The sequence below is a fragment of the Acomys minous genome, assembly GCF_964271855.1.
Source record: "Acomys minous genome assembly, chromosome: 3".
Classification (NCBI taxonomy): Eukaryota; Metazoa; Chordata; class Mammalia; order Rodentia; family Muridae; genus Acomys; species Acomys minous.
Genome location: NC_140485.1, coordinates 116,572,111 through 116,595,455, shown reverse-complemented (window position 1 = coordinate 116,595,455; position 23,345 = coordinate 116,572,111).

Below are 23,345 nucleotides of genomic sequence, written 5' to 3'. Positions count from 1 at the left end.
TGAGATAATTAAAACAGCCAAGCAAATTAATATATCTAACATCTCATGTAATTACCATGTGTTAAAAGAAACCAAAATATCCCTTTGCAAACTTCTAGTACTCAGTACGCTGTGCCAGGCAGTCCTTAAGCTGCTCATTAGAACTCTGGATTTATTTCCACTGCATATCTGAGAGTTTGTACCCTTTAACCTCTTTCTTCCCATTTGCCTGACCTGGCCCCAACTCCCAAAGGCCACAATTTCGCTGTTTCTATACATGTATACCTTTTCTGGCAGAAGGTTGTTAAGATTTTACATTAAGAAGAAACTTGTATCTGAAACCATAAGTCTTTATGTGATACAAGTCTATAATTTATTAAATGTTTCAGAAAAGGTTCTCTCGTCTTTTCAGGTTTCCTTTTTCCTGAAATGGAGATATTTGGTGACTGTCAAGACATGCTTTCCCTGAGTCATGGTACCTCATGACCCTGTGTCTGGACTCTGAGTGTGGGGTCCGACCTGTTCTGGACCTCCACTGACGTAACAGCCTCAGATGAGGACTCCCACTTTCCACCTTGTCTCCCTTCTAGCCATCTGTCAATAGACCCTCAGAATCAAGCCATTCTCCTGTTCAGATCATTTGAACTTAATATGTGTGTGAATTTATTTGATTTTTTTCTTAGACAACATAATGTTTCTGTGAATTACAATTAGACAAAGGTAACTACTCTTATTAAAGCAGAGATACATTTGTATTAGATATAAATAAACCAGATTGCAGGGGGGGTTGTTTTGTTTTGTTTTGTCTTATTTTTTTAAGTTGTAAACCATGTACCAAGTGTAAAATAAGTTAAACATAGTTGCATTCCATTAAACCATATGATGACGTTCAATGTAACTATTGAAGTAACATTCTAAAAAGCAAAACAAACAAAAAACTTGAACATATAAATCACTTGGAAATGTTTTGTTTCCTGAAAGCTGCACCTTCAAATGTTTGAGAAATTAGCATCCATAAGTTTACAATCAGTTTTCCAAATCCAATCAATAAGAATTTATCTTGGGAAGATGGGTTTTCCTTGGATCTCTATGGTAGACACAGTGGCACTGATGCCGGCCCCACTGTCTACTAAGCACACACAAGGAAAGATTGCTTTAACCAGAACAACTACCAAAGAAGCTACAAATCTTTGCTTACAGAGAACTTAAAGCCAAATTGTGTAGAACAGATCAAAAGCAGTTCACGTCAGAAGGACTGAGGTACATGTCTTAGAGTTCTTACGCAGAGCTCGGTCATCGTAACAGCATTCCCATACTCGAAACGTAACCTTAAGAGAAATTTGTACTTACTCATAAACACCTTGGAAATTTTTAAGGCTCCAGGCCTTTCCATGTCCAAATCTAGCTTTTAGGAGACATCCTGAAAATTAGAAGCATTTCCACAAATATGTTTTATGTGTTTTGTGGGAGGCATGTTAGTTGTGAGTATGGAAAATATTCTGGTTTATTTGTAAGAAACTATCAAAAGAATTTATTAGAGCCAGGGTCAAGCTGTGGTTTGTACTCAGCAGTCTTAGCTATATTTTACATGCGTTACTTATAGATGACAATAAAGCTAGAGTTACTGGAAAAGGAACTTAACTCTGACTTTCATGTATTCAATTAAAATATCTGTAATTGTTGCTTACTTTCCTTTAAATATATCAAAATGCAATCTTGCTCCTCAACTCTGGGGCAGAGCTATGAATTCATAAAACAACATTCTCATTTTCATACACAAGTAATGTTTACCAGAAATATGTGAGGTCCTAAGTTTGGTTCCCAGCGCCAGGGAAAAAAAAATGCAATCGCTGCATAACTTTTCAGAAACTTAAAACACATAGAGAAATAAGGAGAAAATATATTTAAGGTTGTGTTATACCAAAGGAGTTTTGACTTCAACTCTAAGAGTAGGTAACATAAGTGTGTTTGAAGTTGTTGGACTTCAGATTATTTGGAAGCAGTCAGAGTTCTCGGCAGACAGCCGGACGTCCAAGGAGGTCTTACTCTTTGAGAGCTGGCCTTCTGCAGGCCACAAGATTCTGAAGACCACATGCGGTCTGGTGTAAGAAATGGTCTCCCCAGTGAGTATCTTATTAAAATCATGCCTCAAGCTGAGCAAAGAGCTGAGGATCCACACGGAAAGCTGTTCCAATAAAACTTGGTAAGTCCCTGGGGAAGAGAGGCTGGTGTGGACATTCATTCCAGAGGCACAAGCACAAATGGGAAGCAAAGAACCATCCCCTTTTATCCCAGGACTGTGAGGAGGGAACTGGGGGTTCTCAGAGTTCCAACTGCAATAAAAGGGGGGGAGAAAGAGAAAAAGAAGGAAAGAAAAGAAGAGAGGGAGGGAGAGAGGGAACAAATAGAGAAAAAGAAAGAAGGAAAGAAAGGAAGAAATGAGAGAGGACAGAGACAGAGACAGAGAGAGACAGAGAGACAGAGACAGAGAGAGACAGAGACAGAGAACAGGGACTGGTGAAGCGACAGCATCATCCCCAACCTGCGACAGTAAGAGCAGCAGAAGTTAGTCCTAGAAGAAACCTGGAATGGCGCCCGCTGAGTTTGACTGGCAAGAAACTATATCTCATTTCAGTCAACATCTCTCACTATTGTGAATTTTCATATGATTTGTGAGCTTATTGGTCGTGTGGTTCTTGCGACTTGCCTGTCAGTGTCCCTTTCACTTTGCAATCATCATCCATTTTATGTAAGTTGAAACCTTCATAACACAAAGGAACTAACCGTATTCTTGTCATGTGCTGAGTCATTTGTAACAGTTGGTGATTCGTGTTTTTTTTTATTTTATTTGTGATATCTTCATTCAAACTTATTCATGTAGGTTTTCAAAGTAATTCTGTGTTACGGTGCAGGTTGGAAAAAGAAAGAAACTGAGAAAATTGAGAAAAGAAAAGGAGGGGGAGGGAAGGAGACAGATGAGAAGGGGGAAGAGAAACGGAGGAGGGGGAGGAGGGGGAGGAGGAGGGGGGAGGGGGAGGAGGAGGGGGAGGGGGAGGGGGAGGGGGAGGGGGGAGGGGGGAGGGAGTTCTCTTTCAAATTGCGCACAATCATATTTCTGTTTCAACTCTCTTTACTACATCCAAGGTCAGTGAGATATTTACATTTAAATGTTAAACTTGTCTCTATAACACACATAGAAAAACTCATGATTGAGTAGTTATCTAATTTTTGTATTTTTTAAACCAATTGTTGCAATTACTTGATTCGTCTATTACTTCGTCGTTGATTTGAAATGCTATCTTCATCATTACCCACTTTACATGTATCTACTATATTTTTCTCTTACTGAAAAAAAGATTTCTTAATTCGATATATCCTGATGATAGTTTCCCCTCTGCTTCCCAGTTCCTCCCCATCTCCCGTCCTGTCTGGATACCCTTTCTGTCTTTCATGAGAAAACAAACAGGCATCTAACGAATAATGATGCTACAATCAAAAAGATAAAACAAAAACAAACAAATCAGAATAAGAAAAGAAATCCAAAGAAAAAAGCTCAAGGAATGTATCAGACACAGAGGCACACACGTTTGTATACACAGGGACCCCATAAAACCCAAAACTGGAAGCTATAATATATGTACAGGGCTTGTAAGATTTAAGGGAGATTTAAAAAAAAAAGCCATGATTCAGACTTATGAGACAGAGAAACTCCCAAGCACTCTTGAGTTTGTTTTGTTTGTGTCATCTACTCTTGTACGCAGAGCCTACCCTTAAGAGTGGTTTGTTTGCCCAGTGAGACTCCCTTGGAGAAAAAATAATTTCTCATTTGCAAGTAGCTCTCATTTGGAGATGGATTCTGGGTTAGGGATGTACACCCAGTCACTTTTTTAGACATTTACCATCTATCTGGTGTCTTCATGATTCTAAAGATCTGTTATTTCTACACTGCCTCAGAAGTGTAGTCTCTGAAAAATTGTAATGCACAACCATGCAAGGTAGCTTTATTAGCCTTCAGAATGCCTCTTCTTGTATTCATTTTCCCAGATGAACCCTAACATTTGTGGTCAAAGTTTCAAAAGAAGACATTGAAGACAGGCTCGAACATTATCAAATGAGACAGAAGCCACAGATGGCTTGCTTAACATAGAAGGTCCCCAGCCTAGGACGAAGGTATTTTTCCATTTCTTGTTCCTTAATTTCTTGTTCAACTGAGCCTATAGTTTTGTTTTCACTATTTTCTGTGCTTTTTATTGTTTATTCAAAATTAGTGGGTGTTTTGTATCTTGAAAGGAGAAATCCATTACATTTGACAAGTGATCTTTTTCATTTTCTTAAAAGATTTATTTATTCATTTATTTATTTATTCATTCATTTATTTATTTATTTATTTATTGTATATGAGTGTTTTATCTGCAGAAGAGGGCATCGGATCACATCATAGGTGGTGGTGAGCCACCATGTGGTTGCTGGGAATTGAACTCAGGACCTCTGGAAGAGCAGGTGGCGTTCTTAACCACTGAGCCATCTCTCCAGCCCCTCATTTTTCTTAACATAAAATGTTTTTAAATTTTTATTTCTGCCTTGAAATCTTTACACACAAAGACAAGGTACCTTGATCATGATCATAGGTACCGCTCACTCCATGCCTCTAAGTCCCGTCCGCCCCCCAGGACTCTCTCTCTCTCTCCCTCACTACCTGACTTCCTGTCCTTCTCTTATTTAACACAGATGCTTAAAGAATACCTCATTATACACAGTCTCCACTCCAGATGATTTAGGCATTTAGGTTTATAAGAAAAACTGATAGACATGGGGGTCAAAACTAACCTACACATGCATCTTGGCTCAACTGTCTCCTTATTATATAAATATGGACAGCGTATACGTCTTTAGCACCTCTAACTGCAAAAGGGAATTAGCTTGTCCTTGGTCGTGGTCAGTGTGAGACAAGAGAAAGATCAGTGTAGAGCATAAGTGTAGCAGGCAGTAAGATGTGAGGAAATAAATGAGTTGATTCTTTGTCTTCTCACTCAGTGTAGAGCAGCGGTTCTCACACTGTGGGTCACGACCCCGGGGACCACTTATCAGTTTTCTACATTATGATTTATTTATTAAAGTTATGAAGGAGCAATGAAAATAATTTTATGGTTGCAGGTCACCACAACATGAGACACTGTACTAAAAAGTCGCAGCATTACAAAGGTTGAGGTCCACTGGTGTAGAGAAATGATTTAAAAATCTTATTGAATAGATTAAACTGCCCAGAAAGTATAAATACTAATGTACTCATAAAATGGTAGCCATGGGCCTCACTGGCTAATTGGCCAACATCCATTGCATGAACACTAATTTATAGGTATAGCTTTGGGCCCTGACGACATGAATGTGGCTGGTTATATCTGCCCGTGGAAATATGTGTTGTTCCCGGGGCACCTTGTGCAACCTACTGGCTGACTGATAAAAGCAAAGCATTCTTCTCTGGGGTCTTCAACTCGTGAACCCGATCAGCGCCTTCATCCTCGCCTTATGTCCTGTTTCCTGTCCTTACGAGCTCAGTCAATAGTTCTTCCGTGAGTAGACCAAAGTCAACTATTGGGTCTTCTCGCTTTTATTTCTGAAGTCACTGCTCAAATCCTTCTTCGCTTCATGTTGGTGCCTCCGGGAGCTGACCTAGGATAAATGGAAGCTCTTGGCTGCCAACTGTGCTGTCAGCTGTGTGGAGGGGTCAAAGGTGCTTGGCTGAGCTCATGAATTCTGAAGGTCTGCCAGCAGGGAAGGCATTCGCCTTAGAGGGAAACGATGCCCTGCGCATACCTCATCCCACTGAGTGCTGAATGCGCCAAATTCAGGCAATACCCAATATGGAGAAAAGGAGCGTAAGGAAAATGGTTCCAGACTCCTCCCTGCCAGTCCATGAAACCACCTGCAGATCCACAGCTCCTTCGTGTCTTCGGGCATTAGCAGTGGGGAGGGTGTAACTTTCTCTTTCCCCTGAGTGCCGAGACTGGCATGACAGCTGGTTCCCATGAGTAACGCGCCTTCTCTCGCCCCCACAAAGACACGCTTCCGGCTCTCGTTTATCTGCTGCGCTGGATGGTTTTAATAAACTGGGAGGATCTTCAACATATTGATCTGAATTGTCCTCGTGCTCTTCGAAATGAAAGGTTGTCCTCCCATTTTCCAAGTTTCCTTGTCACCAAACAGGAGCTTAAATGACAAGTCTCTGAATAAAAATACTAAAAAGAGGAAAGCTTGGTGTGGGGAGGGGGTGGGGAGTGGGGGGGGGGGGCATCTGCTGATAAAAATCATTTGACAAATGAAGCCAAACTTGAATTTTGCTTCAGGGATGGGAGTTTGGGGTCATTGTCATGTCAATGTGGAAGTAGAAACAGAGTTGAAAGACAGTTCTCTTTTCCTTCGCAAGATGCACCTCCTGTCCCCATTGAGTGACACATAGCGGGCGGAGTTCAGTGACTATAAATGTTACTGATGACTCTCGCCCCCAGCTTAACCCAGGTTTTTTTTTTTTTTCTAAATGCTTATGTGGCGTGCAAATTATCTGCTGAAGTGTAGCCAGGAGTGCCAAGTGAACAGCTCTGGAGACGTCAGAGAGTATGAAGTCTGGAAATTAAAGAGCAGACTTTAAATAGCTCAAGTGCGTGCATGGGGAGATGACTTCAGCGGCCGCATCGCGGCTGGCAGGCTGCAGCGGCAGAACTCTCTAAAAGGCTTAATTCAAAAGCAAATCGCTTGTTAATCAAGCACCATTAGTAAAATTACCAGGCTGCAGGTTAGGATCTAGCTCCTTCTGTTAGTTTTTCATCTCCCCTTCCTCTAGAAAATACTGATACATGCGTGCGAATAAATATTGATGAGCGTATGTACAATTCCAATAATTTTTGATCACTCTAATCACTCATTTACATTAATTTTGCCAAAATGGAAGAACTTCTAGTGGGAAAGGGCATAATAAAATATTGTAGGGGTTTTAAGGTTTGTATCATATAATAAAGTTAATAATATTTTTGCAAATAAAACTCCTGAGACATTGGAGAAATTGTGGTCCGTTTCCATGGGAACGGAAAAGGGCTTAGCATTATTAGCTTCCTTATATGTGTCGAGCATTCCGCTCAGTGCTTTACATATGCATCGTTAATAGCTGATGAAATACGTGTTATTGTTCCTGATCTACAGAACAGGAAACCGGAAACTCACAAAGATTACATAAAACCTTCAAGCTTGGACAGAAACTGACTTCAGTGGTGGACCTGAATTAAAATCCAGGTCTCCTGAATTAAAACCCAAGTCCGCTCTGCAGACTCCAAAGCGCCTTTTCTTTTTATTTCATTCTCTTTCCCCACCTCACTTTTTTTCCTTTTTCACAAGATCCACCATTCACAAAAAAAAAGTTGAAGGTGTAATAATTATACATTAAATATATCTCTCCCCAAAATAACAACAAAACTAAAAAATTATTCACATTCGATAATATTGTTACCGGTTTGTAAAATTGATTTGGGAAACAACAGTAGTTTTTGCGTTTTACTTTCAAATGATCCAGTGAAGAAAGTGTGGCCATTAATACTGTGATCAATTACAGTGTGTGAATGACCCTATCACTTCTAACCAATTAAATCTGTTTTAGGCTCATAGCATAAATTCAAATGTGTTCAAGCTTTCTACGTTTTAGCAGAAATTTAAATTTGTTTTTCTAGATTTCCTGAGGTACATTTGACAAGTAAAAACTGAACGTATTTAAGAAGCAAAATACGATGGTTTGCTACACATCTGCATTGTGAAGTGATTGCCACCACCTAGCTGATAAGCACATGGCCAAGGCGTCACGTGGTCACAATTTTATACAAAAAAAAAAAAAAAATAGGAATTATGGAGAAACTCTACATATGAAGGTCAGCATGACCGTAGGACTAGCCACGGTCTCCCCACTGCATGGAGGATCTCCACAGATGCGTCTTCCTGGACAGTTGAAATTCAGGACTTTTTGGTCAATTAGCTTCTTTCCCCAGTTCACCCTCCAGTAACCACCACTCACCTCTCGGCTCTTCGGAGCTCCGCATTTTCAGGTGCCCCATATACGTACGGAAGACCATGATCCTCTGTTTATCTGCATCATTAAAAATGAAAGGATTTTCTTCCTTTGAGGGTGGGGAGTAGACTGAATACCACCAAATTATATATGTGTGGGTATGCATATGAATTTACCACACTTTCAAATTTATCCATCATAACTTCTCTTGATTTATGTTTAGACTCAGTGACGAAGAGAAAACAATAAAATCAAACAAACAAAAGGTCTTATTTTTCTGTTTCTTAACCTAGTTATTAATTTCTTTTTTTTTTTCCTTATAAAAATTTTTATTAAGATTTTTCATAAATAATCATGCAGTTTCTTATATATGCAAAGATAAAAGTTTCTTTGATGTTCTCTGTGTATGAGGACGATTTTGTTAACTGCTTTCTTTCAAGTGTAAGTGTAACCTGGAGAAAGTCCAGGTCCACATCAAACCATACAGCCAAGTGAATGTCACAAAAGGACAAAGTTATGTCCACATAATGAAGTATTATTATGTCTACAATATTAATATCTCCACCATAACCTAAATATTCTTTTTTTTTTAAATTAATTTATTCATATTACATCTTGATTGTTAGCCCTTCCCCTGTTTCCTCCCATTCCTCCCTCCCTCCCACTTCCCCCCTTCTCCCCTCCCCTATGTCTGTGATTGAGGGAGACTTCTTCCCCCTATGTATGCTCTAAGATTATTGAGTCTCTTCTTGGTAACTTGCTATCCTTCTTCTGAGTGCCACCAGGCCTCCCCATCCAGGGGACATGGTCAGAAAAGGGGCACCAGAGTTCACGTGAGAATCAGATCTCACTCTCCACTCAACAGTGGAGAATATCGTGTTCGTCGGCTAGGTCTTGGTAGGGGTTCGAAGTTTACTGCCTATTTCTCCTTGGCTGGTGCCTTAGTTTGAGGAGGACCCCAGGACCCAGATCTGCCTGTCATAAAGTTCTTCTTGTAGGTTTCCAGGACCCTGTGGGTCCTGTTATTTCCCCATTCTTCCATGCTACTCTCGCCTAAAGTCTCAATAGGATGTCCTCTCCTCTGACCCACTTTCTTGGTAAGTAAGGTTTTTCATGGGACGTATCCCTTGGACTAGTGTTTTGATATAAGTGAGTATATACCGTTTGTCTCTTTTTGCTTCTGGGTGAACTCACTCATTATGATAATTTCTAGGTCAATCCATTTGTCCACAAATTTCGGGAATTCCTCGTTTTTAATAGCTGAGTAATACTCCATAGTGTAAATGTACCATAGTTTCTTAGTCCATTCTTCTACTGAGGGACACTTAGGCTGTTTCCATGTTCTGGCTATTGTGTATAAAGCAGCTATGAACATGGTTGAGCATATGTCCCTGTTGTGTGTTCGAGCATTTTCTGGGTATATTCCAAGGAGTGGGATAGCTGGGTCTTGAGGAAGCCCTATTCCCATTTTTCTGAGAAAACGCCAGATAGCTTTCCAAAGTGGTTGTACTAGTTTGCATTCCCACCAGCAGTGAAGGAGTGTTCCTCTCTCTCCACATCCTCGCCAACATGTGGTGTCATTTGAGTTTTTGATCTTAGCCATTCTGATGGGTGTAAGATGGAATCTCAGTGTCGTTTTGATTTGCATTTCTCTGATGCCTAACGAGGATGAGCATTTCTTTAAGTGTTTCTCAGCCATTTGATATTCCTCTGTCTTATTTAACATTCCATGAGTCTAAATACATTTCTGCACACAGGTTATGTTTATATTATAAACTGAGCTCTGGTCGTTCTAACTCATTGTTAGAATACATGTTTAGTATGTGTGTGGCCCTAGATTTGATGCTAACAAATAAATAAATAAGCACAGAAAAAAGTTTGAATGTCTGTATAAATATATAAAACAATTATTTAAATATTTATGTTATCTTTATTTATATAAAATATTTTTGCATATTTTATTTACATTTACATAAATTATGTGTGCAGTAAACATATTTTATATAAATGTCTATAAATATATACAACAAATAAATAAAGACATAGAGAAAATTGTAAAGGTTATTTGAAGCCATAATAAGACTTTTTTTCAATTAAGAAGAATTTAATTGTGTGAGTGGTAGGACAAGCCTGGGGTTGGTGGCGCCATGCACTCAAGCATTTTACCTGTCTCCAGTAGTGATGGTGGAGAAGATGCCTCTGAAGCAGAAATCGACTCTGGCCAGCCAAACATGCCCCCTTGAGACGCCATAGTCTTAGTAGTGTAAGCCCAAGAGAAAACAACGTGGCTAGAGATGCCATCTTGCTCTTGCCAAGTTCAGAGTTGAGAGCCAATGTTTATTTTCGCTTCTGCCACAGCAAGGCACCTGGAGCAACGGTGGTGGCGGTGGGCTTCCACCAGCCTGGCCCTCCTTCCTTCTGTCTCCAGGGTGTTTGCTAGTGAGACAGACTCTTCAATGTCACTCGAGCCCCAGACCCGTGACTGCACTGTGGACTACTGCAAATCCAGCTCGTGTCACTGTGGACCTGAACCTTTTATTTAATTCCATTTTAATTAATTCAAATGTTACAGTGGAAATGGTGGGACACAATTGTTTCTTTTGACACTCAATGTGATTCCTCCTTGTATCAGATATAAATATTATTGCGGTTAAAATTTGTTTTTCATTGTGGCTATCAGAAAGCTTACAATTGCATTACAGGAAATGGCCTGTACAGGAAGATGTCTACATACCTACCTCATGGCGTTACAACAACTAAACCCACCCGTAATTATCAAGTGCTTAAATACTTCCTGATATGCCACAAACAAATTAAGAACAAGATGTAGTATTCCTCTCTAGATGAGATAGATTAGGACCCTGCTAATGAATACTCAACAGCAAAGAATCTGCTTCAGATAATCAAGGCTGCGCACCAAGCGTCAATAACAAATGCAGAACTAGAATAGGCAGACGTTGAGATGATTAAATCCCTCAGAAAAAGATACTTATTATAAAAATTAAGCAAAGCATGGATCTTCCTAAAGGCTTAGTGCTGCCTTGACATATCATATAGAGCTATTCACAGAGGCAAATACAGACCCAAAGACATAATTCTGGCTCCTGTGGTGTGCTCTATTCTCATCTGGGACTGCTGGGATTAAAAGAGCACAGAAGAGTCTACTGCAGCACCATATAGTGGATCTAAATGTGGGCATATACCTACTTTGCTGTTTAAGTAATATCTCACTTAGGTACATAAACTATGTGGAAAAAAAAACCAGTGACTTCAGTGAAATTGTCATCTTTCTTTTAATATATTTATTAAAATATACAGGATGTTAAAGCTTAGGCCAAGAAATATACATAAAGAAGAGAGTCTTTAAATATTGTAACCATTTCTGTATATAAAAGACAAACAAATCTGATCCAGGAGGACATGTACAATAGGCTGGGGTTGCAGCTCGGTGATAGGGTGCTTACTAAGCATCCATAAAGCCCTGAGTTCAAAGCCCAGCACTGGAAAGAACATAAACACATATATCTTGAACATAGGTCAATGTTTTGGTTTTTTATTTTTATTTTTATTTTTTGAGTGGATTTAGTTCTTTAGTTACATTGAGTGTGGCTTTGTGAACCTGAGAAACAAGTCCCAATCTTTAAGGGGCCCTTGAGCTCAAAACAATTTACACCTTCTCTTGGAAAAAGAAATCAGCCAGGCGATGGTGGCTTGTGTCTTTTTTTTTTTTAACCTTTTGTCTCAATGTAAATTTTATTTTCAATAGAACAGATCATATGCCCTGATTTTCCTGGTGGGTTATTTCAGTCTGTAACAAGGGAGGGAAAATAAATTAGTAAGTACAGTTTTTTTATGTGATTGAAAGAGCTGTTCTCTATTTTTTTTATTAATTTATTCTTGTTACATCTCAATGGTTATCCCATCCCTTGTATCCTCCCAGTCTTCCCTCCCTCCCATTTTCCCCTTATTTCCCTCCCCTATGACTGTTCCTGAGGGGGATTACCTCCCCCTCTATATGTTCATAGGGTATCAAGTCTCTTCTTGGTAACCTGCTGTCCTTCCTCTGAGTGTCACCAGATCTCCCCCTCCAGGGGACATGGTCAAATGTGAGGCACCAGAGTACGTGAGAAAGTCATATCCCACTCTCCACTCAATTGTGGAGACTGTTCTGACCATTGGCTAGATCTGGGTAGGGGTTTGAAGTTTACCGCCTGTATTGTCCTTGGCTGGTGCCTTAGTTTGAGCAGGACCCCTGGGCCCAAATCTGCCTACTATAATGTTCTACTTGTAGGTTTCTAGGATCCTCTAGATCCTTCTACTTTGCTATTCTCCCATGCTTCTCTCATCCAGGGTCTCAATGGGACGTCCTCCCCTCTGTCCCAGTTTCCTGGTAAGTGAAGGCTTTCATGGGACATGCCCCTTGGGCTAGTATGCAGATATAAGTGAGTATATACCATTTGAGTCTTTCTGCTTCTGGCTTAATTCACTCATTATGATCATTTCTAGCTCAATCCATTTGTCCACAAATTTTGGGAATTCCTTGTTTTTAATAGCTGAGTAGTATTCCATAGTGTATATGTACCACAGTTTCTTTATCCATTCTTCTACTGAGGGACACTTAGGCTGTTTCCATGTTCTGGCTATTATGAATAAGCCTACTATGAACATGGTTGAGCAAATGTTCTTGTCGTGTGCTGGAGCATCTTCTGGGTATATTCCAAGGAGTGGAATAGCTGGGTCTTGAGGAAGCCCTATTCCCATTTTTCTGAGATAGCACCAAATAGATTTCTAAAGTGGCTGTACTAGTTTGCATTCCCACCAGCAATGAAGGAGTGTTCCTCTCTCCCCACATCCTCGCCAGCATGTGGTGTCACTTGAATTTTTGATTTTAGCCATTCTGATGGGTGTAAGATGGAATCTCAGAGTTGTTTTGATTTGCATTTCCCTTATGACTAAGGAGGTTGAGCATTTCTTTAAGTGTTTCTCAGCCCTTTGATATTCCTGTGTTGAGAATTCTCTGTTTAGTTCCAAGCCCCATTTCTCAATTGGGTTACTTGGTTTGGTGGTGTTTAATTTCTTGACTTCTTTATATATTTTGGATATTAGGCCTTTGTCAGATGTAGGGTTGGTGAAGATCTTTTTCCAGTCTGTAGGCTGTCGCTTTGTTCTCTTGACAGTGTCTCCTGCCTTACAGAAGCTTTTCAGGGTGGCTTGTGTCTTTAATCCCATCACTCAGGAGGCAGAGGCAAGTGGACCTCTGAGTTCAAGGCCAGCCTCATCTACAGACTGAGTTCCAGGACAGCCAGGACTATACACAGAGAAACTCAGTCTCAAAAAAACAAAAGAGGGCAGGGGGGCGGGGGCGGGGGAAGCGAAAGTGAATAATTTGTAGTTGAAAGATGTTTGTTGGTTGGTTCATTGGTTGTTTAATCAATAAAGGCTCCATTCTGAGTCGGTTAAATGGGTTCCTGTACTTGTACCTTTTTGGAGGGAGGGGACAGTAATTCAAATTATTCTTTCTATCTTAGGACCCTATTTAGTTATCTCCCTGTTTTACTTTGATGCTTTTTAGTGTGACTGTGGGTAAGTGACTATTGTCAATACTCTCTTATGTCTGCCTGAAGTGCAAAGGTTTACACATAAGCACACATATGTATCACATGCCTGTGTAGCCATGTGTACAGAAATGCCTGGTCAAGCAAAAATATCCCCTTAATCAAGCTGCAGAAATGCAAAAGGAAATGTGTTGAGCCAAATTAGAGAATCTGTAGAGCTTGCCTCGCTCCTTTGAGGACGCAGTCCTAGCTTTGGCTCCCCTTCGTCTGTGAAACACATCTGTGATCTCTTTACTAACCATTTTCCAGTCCCTTTCATAAAATAACGGTTGTGTTCTGGTGTTTTTCATTTTCAATACTCGGAGCATGTCTCCCAGCCCATCCACCATCACGTTGTTAAATCTAAAGTGGAAAGAGAGAGTGATCACCCTGGTCACTCCAGTTGGCAGCAGAAAATGTGTTGTTTTCAATTACTGTGCGTAAAATTCAGCCACAGGGAAAAAGCAGGGCTCTCAGGAAGATGTGCCTGGAGAAAGTGCTGCTGTAAATTCAGATGGAAAAGGGCAGTCCGTGCTTTGCCTGAATCGGAGATTCTCAAATGTGACACTAGTTATGACTGAATGCTACCGGCATTGTCCGTCCAGTCCCGTGGCTAGGTGACCCTTGCAAACATGGGCTCGATTTCTGTGCGGTGCAATTGGACAAAGGAAGTCCATTTACCTCGCCTTTTGCTCCAGGAGGATGCCTGCTCCTTGCAGTAGTAAAAGTTAACACAATACAGAAGCCTCTCTAATATAAAGGATTTGCGATTAGCACTCTACATCAATTCTGATTTTCCATATTTTTTTTAGTAGGACCAGGTTTGCTAATAAATTGCCAGCTGTTAAAGTCACTAAGCCTATTTTCATCACAACCACCACATAACAGGGCCTCTGCAAATACCCAAGGCCTGCTTTGCTTGCCTCATACTCGTTTATATTGTTTCAGATAAAACGCACCCTCAGCCAGCACTTCTGGGCCTTACTTCTAATGACTTAAAATACAGCTATAACTTTTGGGTGGGAAGTTGGTAAATCTGCAACATGACGTCATAGTCACTCTCTGCCCTATAGGCACTGGAGAGATGATTTGTAAAAGAGGAGAATGTTCTCTGATAAAGAAATCCCACCATTTTTTTTAAAGGACCAGTCACTCATTAGTATGCCCTTGCACATTTTCAGAACACTGCTTCATCAGAAGGTAGATTAGGCGGTAAATAAACAAACAAACAAGCAAAGGGGATGGAAAAGGGGAGACCCGGAGCTCTCCCTAAGGGTTATACATAAGGTTATCACATTTAGAGGAAAAGTTTACCTGTTGAACCCTGAGAAGAAAAATCTCCTTCCTCCATAGAAATCAGGGTTTTTCTCCTTTTCCAACTCGGCAAGCTCCCCCCACCAGAAAGTAAACCATGCATTAGAGAAATGTCAGCATAACAATATTCTATAAAGATGGCTGGCTATTTAGTGGAAGGTGATTTAGTGGAAATCATGTGCTAACAGCTCAGACTTCTCATAGCAGTGAGCCTTGCCCCCTGGGAAAACTTCATTTCCACCACACCACTGCTCCTGCGGTAATGCAGGTTTCTGACAAGCTGTGCTCCCAGTAAAATGTTATTGTTGGCAAAGGTGGTCGTGGGGGACAGCTTCGGGAGGCTCCCTGTGAGTAGAGATGTGCGAATTGACTTCAGCACCTGTGGGACAGTCAGGTACCTCTGACCCAGATTTGCTCCGTTGCCAGCACCCTGTCCCTTTGTTCTGTAATGAGAGCCAAATGTTCCCTTTTTCCCATCCCTGGGGCCCTGTAATGTGATGCCCCAGTGGGCCTCCAAAGGCCCTGAGCCCTTTCTACTCCTGGGCCCTGTAGCTACCACTGCCCTGAATTTAAAGGGGGGGGGGTTAAAAGCTTGCTGCAGCCCTCCCTGGTGAGGGCCCCCTTTTCTGTGCTCTCTGAGAAGGATGCAAACCCTCATGCCCTCCTGGGTGATCCAGAGGTGGGTTACAGGTTAGCTATGGACACTAACTTTCATTTGTTTGCTTTTATTGGCAAGAGAGTAACCTTCTTTTTTTCTTTTTAATGTTTGTTTGTTTGGCTTGGTTTTAGTGAAGAAAAATTACTATCTCAAATGCAGTCCAGTAAATTTTTACTGAACTATACAGGACACAGAACAGGAAATGCCACTGCTGGACCTGACTCACAGAGGCTACAGTTAAAACCCATCATTCTGGCATTTTCCCCTCTTCTCAGAAAACACAAATTATGAAGCCGCAGCATCGAGTTTTGTGATCCAGGGCGCGGTATGGATCGCAAAAGCGTAAGTGTCACCGTGTGGCCTAGTTTGCCTCTGAAAGTTCATCCTCTGTTTAAGCCTGCCTGACCAGCAGCCAGGACCCACGCAGACATCAATCAATCTGACGCTTGCTCGGGAGAAAACTAACAGAAGTCTGGCCCCGAAGCACAGCATATCTCAGGAAAGTTCTAGAAACAAGTGCCAGGAGCCTTAAATGCTACATATAGAGAATATCCATGCCAGTTCCTAACCCTGTATCCGGCCCAGCAACTCACCGTTAGGCTGAATAAAATTAACTTAAAGTTTTTCCAAAAAGCCTTTCCCCTTTGTCACTTTCAGATAAGTTTACAGGAAATCTGATCTCCAGTTTGTCGACCCAGGCCCTGCTTTTTCCAGCATCACCACCATGTCTCTGTGGACATATATAAAATTTAGTGTGATTATTGTAAATCATATTTTTGAAAGATTAGCTTTCTGCCAATGCAGAGTTAGCCCAGAGTAAAATACAGCAGCAGCAGCAGCAGCAGCAGCAGCAGCAACAACAACAAAAACAACAACAACGACAAATGGGTTTGTAATTTAAAAAAAAAACACACACACAAATAAAAACAATTAGGGCAGTGAAAGCGAAGGTGCTGAAGCAGCAGAAGGAGCTATTTGCGAGAGCCCACTTCCTGTGTGCATTGCCCATGGTGTCCTACAACACAAGCTTATGGTAAAATTGCTATTGTTGCTCTACTTTGTAGATGAGGGGGGAAATGAAGATTAAAAATGAAAACACAAAGCAATTTGCTTCAGGCTAGTGAATAACTGAGCTGAGATTTCCCACCAAAACCCACTTAATTATGGATTCCTAACTGGGGACAATGACCAAATCTAGCTTATTGGTCATAACCTGAAAGGCCTAGGGTCACATGATGGTGCTCGACCTAGTCTGGATGCTAATGACAATCGGCAATAATAGCAGTAAGCCTACTGTTTAGTAAACCTAGAGTTTAGTCATCTGACCCAACTCCCCTGGTTGAGGATGAGGAAGCTGAAGGTCAGAGGTAATCTAATCTACATGCTATCTTAGGGTTGCCATGGTAGCAGAGCTCAGACTGGAGGGCAGCTCCTTCAGGGCTGGGGCTGCGTTTTTACTCTGTCAACGTTCTTGGCCAGACTATCTGTATTTTCAGTACACAGACTATTAATTTCAAAAGCATGAACTAAAAAGAACATTTTTATCACCAACCAGCCCACTACCACATAGGAACTTCTGTCCCTGCTGTGTCTAGGTAGGGACTTCTACTATGTGTTGGCTTCCAGGGCACTGTCCTGTGCCAGCTATAGGGTCAGAAGGAGAATATTAAGGTATGAAACATTGACTTTGCTAAAAACAAATGGGCCAGTTGGCTGGCTGGCTTAGAACATTTCGTCCAGAATTTTAAGAGAATTAGGTGAGACAAAAGAAAGTCTAAAAATCTGCTGTTCTGTTTTCCAATGTAAATTCAGGATGTGTTCCTTTCCAGATGCACTCTGAGTATTCACCACGCTTTTCAAACTTGGGGAGGAGTGACTACATTTTCTCTTGTTCTGCATTTCCTAAGTCATAAATATATGAACCAACAATTCCTTTCCTCTGGTGAGCAAGCCAGATGTCTAATTTAAAAATAATAGACCGTGTTTCTACCAGTTTTTCCCTAAAACATTCGTTTTCCTAGCCTGTGTTTGGGCACTGTGTTCAGAAAGAGGTGCTTTAGAGCCATAAGTGTGTCTGTCATTTAGATAAGCAAGCTGGCCAGCTGTGCTGGTGCACTTTGATGAGATAACCTGGCAAGGTGGGAGCAGGAGGCTCATGAGTTTGAGTCCAGACAAAGAAGTTGAAGATGAGAAAACACTCTTTGCTAAGTTTGCATAGCTAGTGATATCCTGTGTGGGTTCTCTGCTCATCACAACGCTACTGGCTTTCAACACAACATGACTCGTCGCATTTGCAGTGGTTAATGGCTCTTCGTTCTCTGAGATGTGATGTACGCATTGCTGAGGAGACTCTCATTTGGCCCTTTTTAGGGCCAAGACCCAGTTTCTATCTCTGCCCCACCTCCTTTGTACAATCATCCAGAAACAAGCACCTTCATTCATCTACCCACAGGGACTCTGCAATGAACCTCGCTTTCTGTAATAGTTAATGTTTATTTCCAACATGACAGGACCTACAATTGCATATGAGACAAACCCCTAGATACCTCTGTGGTAGAATCTGTAGATTGGATTAGCTGAGGTGGAAAGACCCACCCTAAATATGGGCATTGCCATTCTGTGGGCTACAAATCCTGGACTCTATGAAAAGAAAAAGCATGCTGTTTTAATTTTCCTTCCTCTTACTGTGATGAAATAATACTCAGCTTAAGGCAGAGAGAGTTTGCTTTAGCTAATAGGTCAAGATACTGTTCACTATGTCTGGGAACTCAAGTCGGTGAGAGCTTTGAAGCAGCTGGTCCTATTGTGTCTACAAAGAAAAGAGAACAGATGAGTGTTGGCTGCTGTGTAGGTCCTTTTCTTCACTTAAGCAGTATAAGACCCAGGAAGGGAATGGCGCTGCCCACAGTGGGTGCGTCCCTCCCACCTCATTACTACAATAAAGATAACCACTGTCAGGAATGCTCAGAAGTCCATCTCTCAGATGGTTCCAGACCCTGTGAAGGTGACGACATTAGCCATTGCAGACCTTCGCACCAGCACTCACTCTGCTCCTTACTGTGGATACAACGTGGCCGATTACCTCATGCTCTTTCTGCTATTTCTCTGCCACGATGGGCTATCCTCCTAAACTCACAATACACATGTCTTCCTTCCATAGGCTGCTGTTGTCAAGCTGTCTCATCCCAATAATGAGACAGGCAATGAATACTCATCCCAAGCCAACTAAGCATCTTAGTCTTTTAATACTTATGCCCTTACTTTAGAAATCTCTCTCTCTCTCTCTCTCTCTCTCTCTCTCTCTCTCTCTCTCTCCTCTCTCACGAAACTTACAGCTATTTTACAGAGATACTCTGATTTCCAGACATTAGTATTTCTCAACTATCTTATTTATCTTGGTTTGGGAGTCATTGGACAACTACATGATTACAAGTAAAATAAATCTACAAAGCACAAGAGTAAAAAGACAACAGCCTTTGGGATAAAGGGGATGCTTTAGTACCATATGCATTTATTCGGTCCTCTTCTGTGACACTATGGTCTAACTTCCTTCCTACTACACCAGCTGTCAAAAACAGTCATAGGCCTGGTAAGACCTAAGTCTGCACATTCACTCATCCCCATGAAAGCTGAAAGAATGAACCCAAACTGGGAGGATGAACCTGACCTGGGAGAAAAGCTTAAATCCATTCTAATCAGAACAAAATACAGTGTCATAAATTGTCTTCATGTTCCTGGAAGAATGAAAATAAAAGCCCTTCCATGCTGAGGTCCAACACCCACAAGAGAAGTAGCACCTAGGTGAGGAAGTAAAAGAATCTGTCCATAAAAATGAGAGCCCAGGAGAAAATGTTGAATTAATTAGATTATTAATTTTAAATTGATGTTGATGGAGACAAATGACATATAATGATAGAACAATGCCCCGAGAGTCATAAAACCATCTCCAGAGTGTATCAGAAGACACAAATAGTAGCCTATTAGAGACAGCACAGACCAAGGGACTCGTGGGTTTGTTTGTTTGCTTTTTATCAATTCAATAAGAGTAGCCAATGAAGTACCAAGTGAAATGAGAGATCCTCTTTCTAAAGGTCTCCGTTTCTATAAGAAAGGCAGACCTTTCGGTAAGCAGTAGAGAAATTACAAAGGAAGGGGATACATGAAGCAATAAAACAAAACACTCCCAGCACAGTAAGGCACAGACAGGAAGTGGCTAGTTACGGAGTATGCACTAATTGAAAGTGTCCCAGAGAAGGAAATATGGAACTTAATCTTTCAGATGAGGGAGAGAACTGACATGTCAAGATGTCAACAAATGTATCATACAATATATTGGCAACTGCTCACAGGAAGCTGGTTCATACACGAAATTGGAAGGAGCCTTTCCATCCTATTGAATGAGTGTTTGGCCAGGGTTTATCTCTTCCTTCATCACTATATTGGTGAGGGTGATAAAGAATAAGACACCGTCTATGATGACTTAAAACCATACTTAGGAGAGTGAGGCTTACACAAATGAGCATATGAGGAGACACTATAAATTGCTAGAGTCAAGAGCCAATGTTCGAGCTTAGACACTAAGTGCTATAAAAGGTCAGCTTCTGATATCTTATTATTTACGGTATTTCTAGGCAGGGAGAAAAGGGTCTATTTTTAAGAAGTGGGAAACTATACAGCTCTTCTAACTAACACTGGTTCTCAGTAGTACATCTGATTCAATCATTGGAAATACAATGGCTTATGGTTTAGAGAAAATGTGGCAATGAAGCAAACCTTACGCCAAGACTATTTGCCAGACAAAACTTAGTGTCCTTCCTGTGGATGCTGAGTGGGATAGATTGCAAAGTCTCTTGATTTTCCCCAGGATCTAAATGAACTTAGAGAGAGATGTTAAAGCCATGTAGTCACCTTCTTGCTGCACTTGCTATGTCATTGAGCAATGGTTGAGTCAGAGCATTAGATACCAGATGGAAGTGAAGAGCAGGATGTCTCAACACACACACACACACACACACACACACACACACACACACACACACACACACACACACCAACCATGCAATATCTCGCTGTTTCTCTGAATCTTGACTCACCCACAGACTTGAGTGGTAGAGACAAGGGCCACCTGAATCCACCAGAAGTTAACAAGAGCGATGCAGAAGAGGATGAGCATATCATCAGGACAGCCATCACACAAACACCTACATGCAGCTCAATAAATACTGGACACACCCTAACATGCAGCACACCTAGCCTCCTTCTGACTGACTGACTGACTCTAACAAATTAATGCTCTGAATCTTCAACAGTGCTTAGAGAAATTATTATATTTTGTAAATTAAGTTTATTTAACTTGCAAGTATGCTGGGGGAAAGTTCCATAACACAAAGGAATAGGTGATAAAAATCAATAAAACCATAGCCATTGGTGATATTTGGGTGCTGAGGCACTGCTTACTATAATTAAATAAGGATGTCTAGAAACATTTCCTCAGCCTTTTAAAATAAAAATCTAGGTAAGACCAAAGTGTAGGTTTTACCTTTGAGAATATCTGAACACTTAAGGTCAGCGCTTGTGTTTGGAAGTCTCTCTGTATATTCTCATCTTTTAATTCTGTTGCTTTCAACTTCAGATAAACTGTGGTAAACTGTGGTTCTCTCTCTCTCTCTCTCCCTCCCTCTCTCTCTCTCTCTCTCTCTCTCCCTCTCTCTCTCTCTCTCTCTGTCCCTCTCTCTCATGTGTGTGTATGTGTGTATGTGTGTGTGCGTTTGTGTGTGTGTGTGTGTGTGTGTGTGTGTGTGTGTGTGTGTGTGTGCCTCAGGCTTGAACTTGGATTCTTCTGTCGTTTATTTGAATGCCATCCAAGAATACCGTACTTGCTTTGCTTCCCTGGGGCTCAAACATCATGAATGTGATTCACTCATCATTCTGCGTATGAAGCAGCCCTTGCAGACAGCCTCCTTAAGGGCCACTCACTCAAACCGGTAAAGTAAGCCTCAGCATTTCCTTTGTGGCTCCCTGTTCATCTTGGCTTCCCAGATGCTATGACCCTTCACTCTCTTGCGTCTTCAACCTGTAAATGTCTGTTCTTCAGATTCAGTCCAAGGTATCCATAACTGTTGAAGAGGATCATGAGATAGGTAAAGCCAATGTTTATATTTTCAAGGGCATAAAAGCTTTTGATTGGAAGATATTGGTGGTAAATTTTCAATTATTAGTCAGCATATGGGAAAGAAAAAGCTCTTTCTAATTATATTACATTATTCCACAGCATGTTGTCTTTTTCTTCACTGAGAGTCACTGGCCTTCATTTATTAAAGGAGTAATTTTCCCACCACACGACAGATAAAGAATGAGAGAGGAAAGGAGGAGCAGAGGGAAGAAGAGAGGTAAAGGAGGAAGGACAGCAGGCAAAAAGCCAGTGCATGAAAAATTACTTTCTAGAACTTTCTATGATTTATTTGTCTGTCTTAATATGAATACTACATATTCAGACATTTCTGTCTGACAACTGCTAGACACTCATATAACATTATTTTTTATTCCTAAACAGTCATCACACACACACACACACACACACACACACACACACACACACACACACACACACTTTGTGTCTATTATTGTTTGTGGCTGAGGGTCCAGCCAGCAGTCCTTTCTCTAACGTGAGGGAACACACAAAATCTCCTACTAACTTCATCCTTGCTGATATCCCCTTCAGCATGCCCAATGCAGCTTGTGGTTTAGGTCATAAGGGAACTCAGACTTACACATGCAGATCACCCAGGCCATACCAACTTGAGCAGCCATGACCCTCAATCTTACCAGCCCACATATACCTCAGAGCCATGGAAATTTGGACTAAAATTCTTTCTCCTTCTTTCCAAATTGGCATCTACCAAAATAAAGGAGGAAATGAAATGATACAAACCATTTTCATAAACTATTGTTGGTCTGGCATACATTCCCAGTAATCTGCATGTAGATTCAGTTTATGGCTTAACTATTATGATTATACCTTGAATTTTAATCTTAAGTCAACTTACAAAATGAGAGACATGGAGACTGGGAGGGAATGCTGGCATCATGGGAGAACCATCAAATCTGGGGATTTTTTCACCATGTCCACTCTAAGGAACTGAAAATGAGAAGCTCGGGTCTCAGGCAGTGACTGTGGAATGCCAGGATAAAAGTTCTCCCAGTGTCCGGCTGTCTCACATTTTGTGGTTTCAAGCAAAAACCCTAAAGTTATTTGGACATGGGGTTTGTGGTTAATGTATGATAAATGGGCTTATTACACAGCAGTCCTTGGATGTTTACGTCAGCTGTGGCAATCATTCAAAAGACACTTCTCTCTTGGCAGTACACACTTCCATTGAACACTTTCTGGCAGATCTGAGTTAGGAATGACAGAGTAACCTCCAAGTCAAGCCACGTTCTTGATAAACTTTGTGTGTGCTGTTGATGCACGGAAGCTCTGGTGAGTAGAATATATGAACTTCGGAGAGCAAGGAGACTTTTCTTTCCAAACTAAAAATGGATTAGATTAAATGAAATATACCATAGCCACAAACATCTAGAGACACTTCAGGGGTAAGCTCACATTCTTTTACCTAGTCTGTCTTCATTACTTTTCTCTATTAAGTACAAATAATATCGCTAAACATCTTTTTTTCCAGTAAGATTATTTTATTTCTGTATTATTCCATTGATTTCTGCAAAAACTCTCTAAACTCTTAATGTACACTCGACA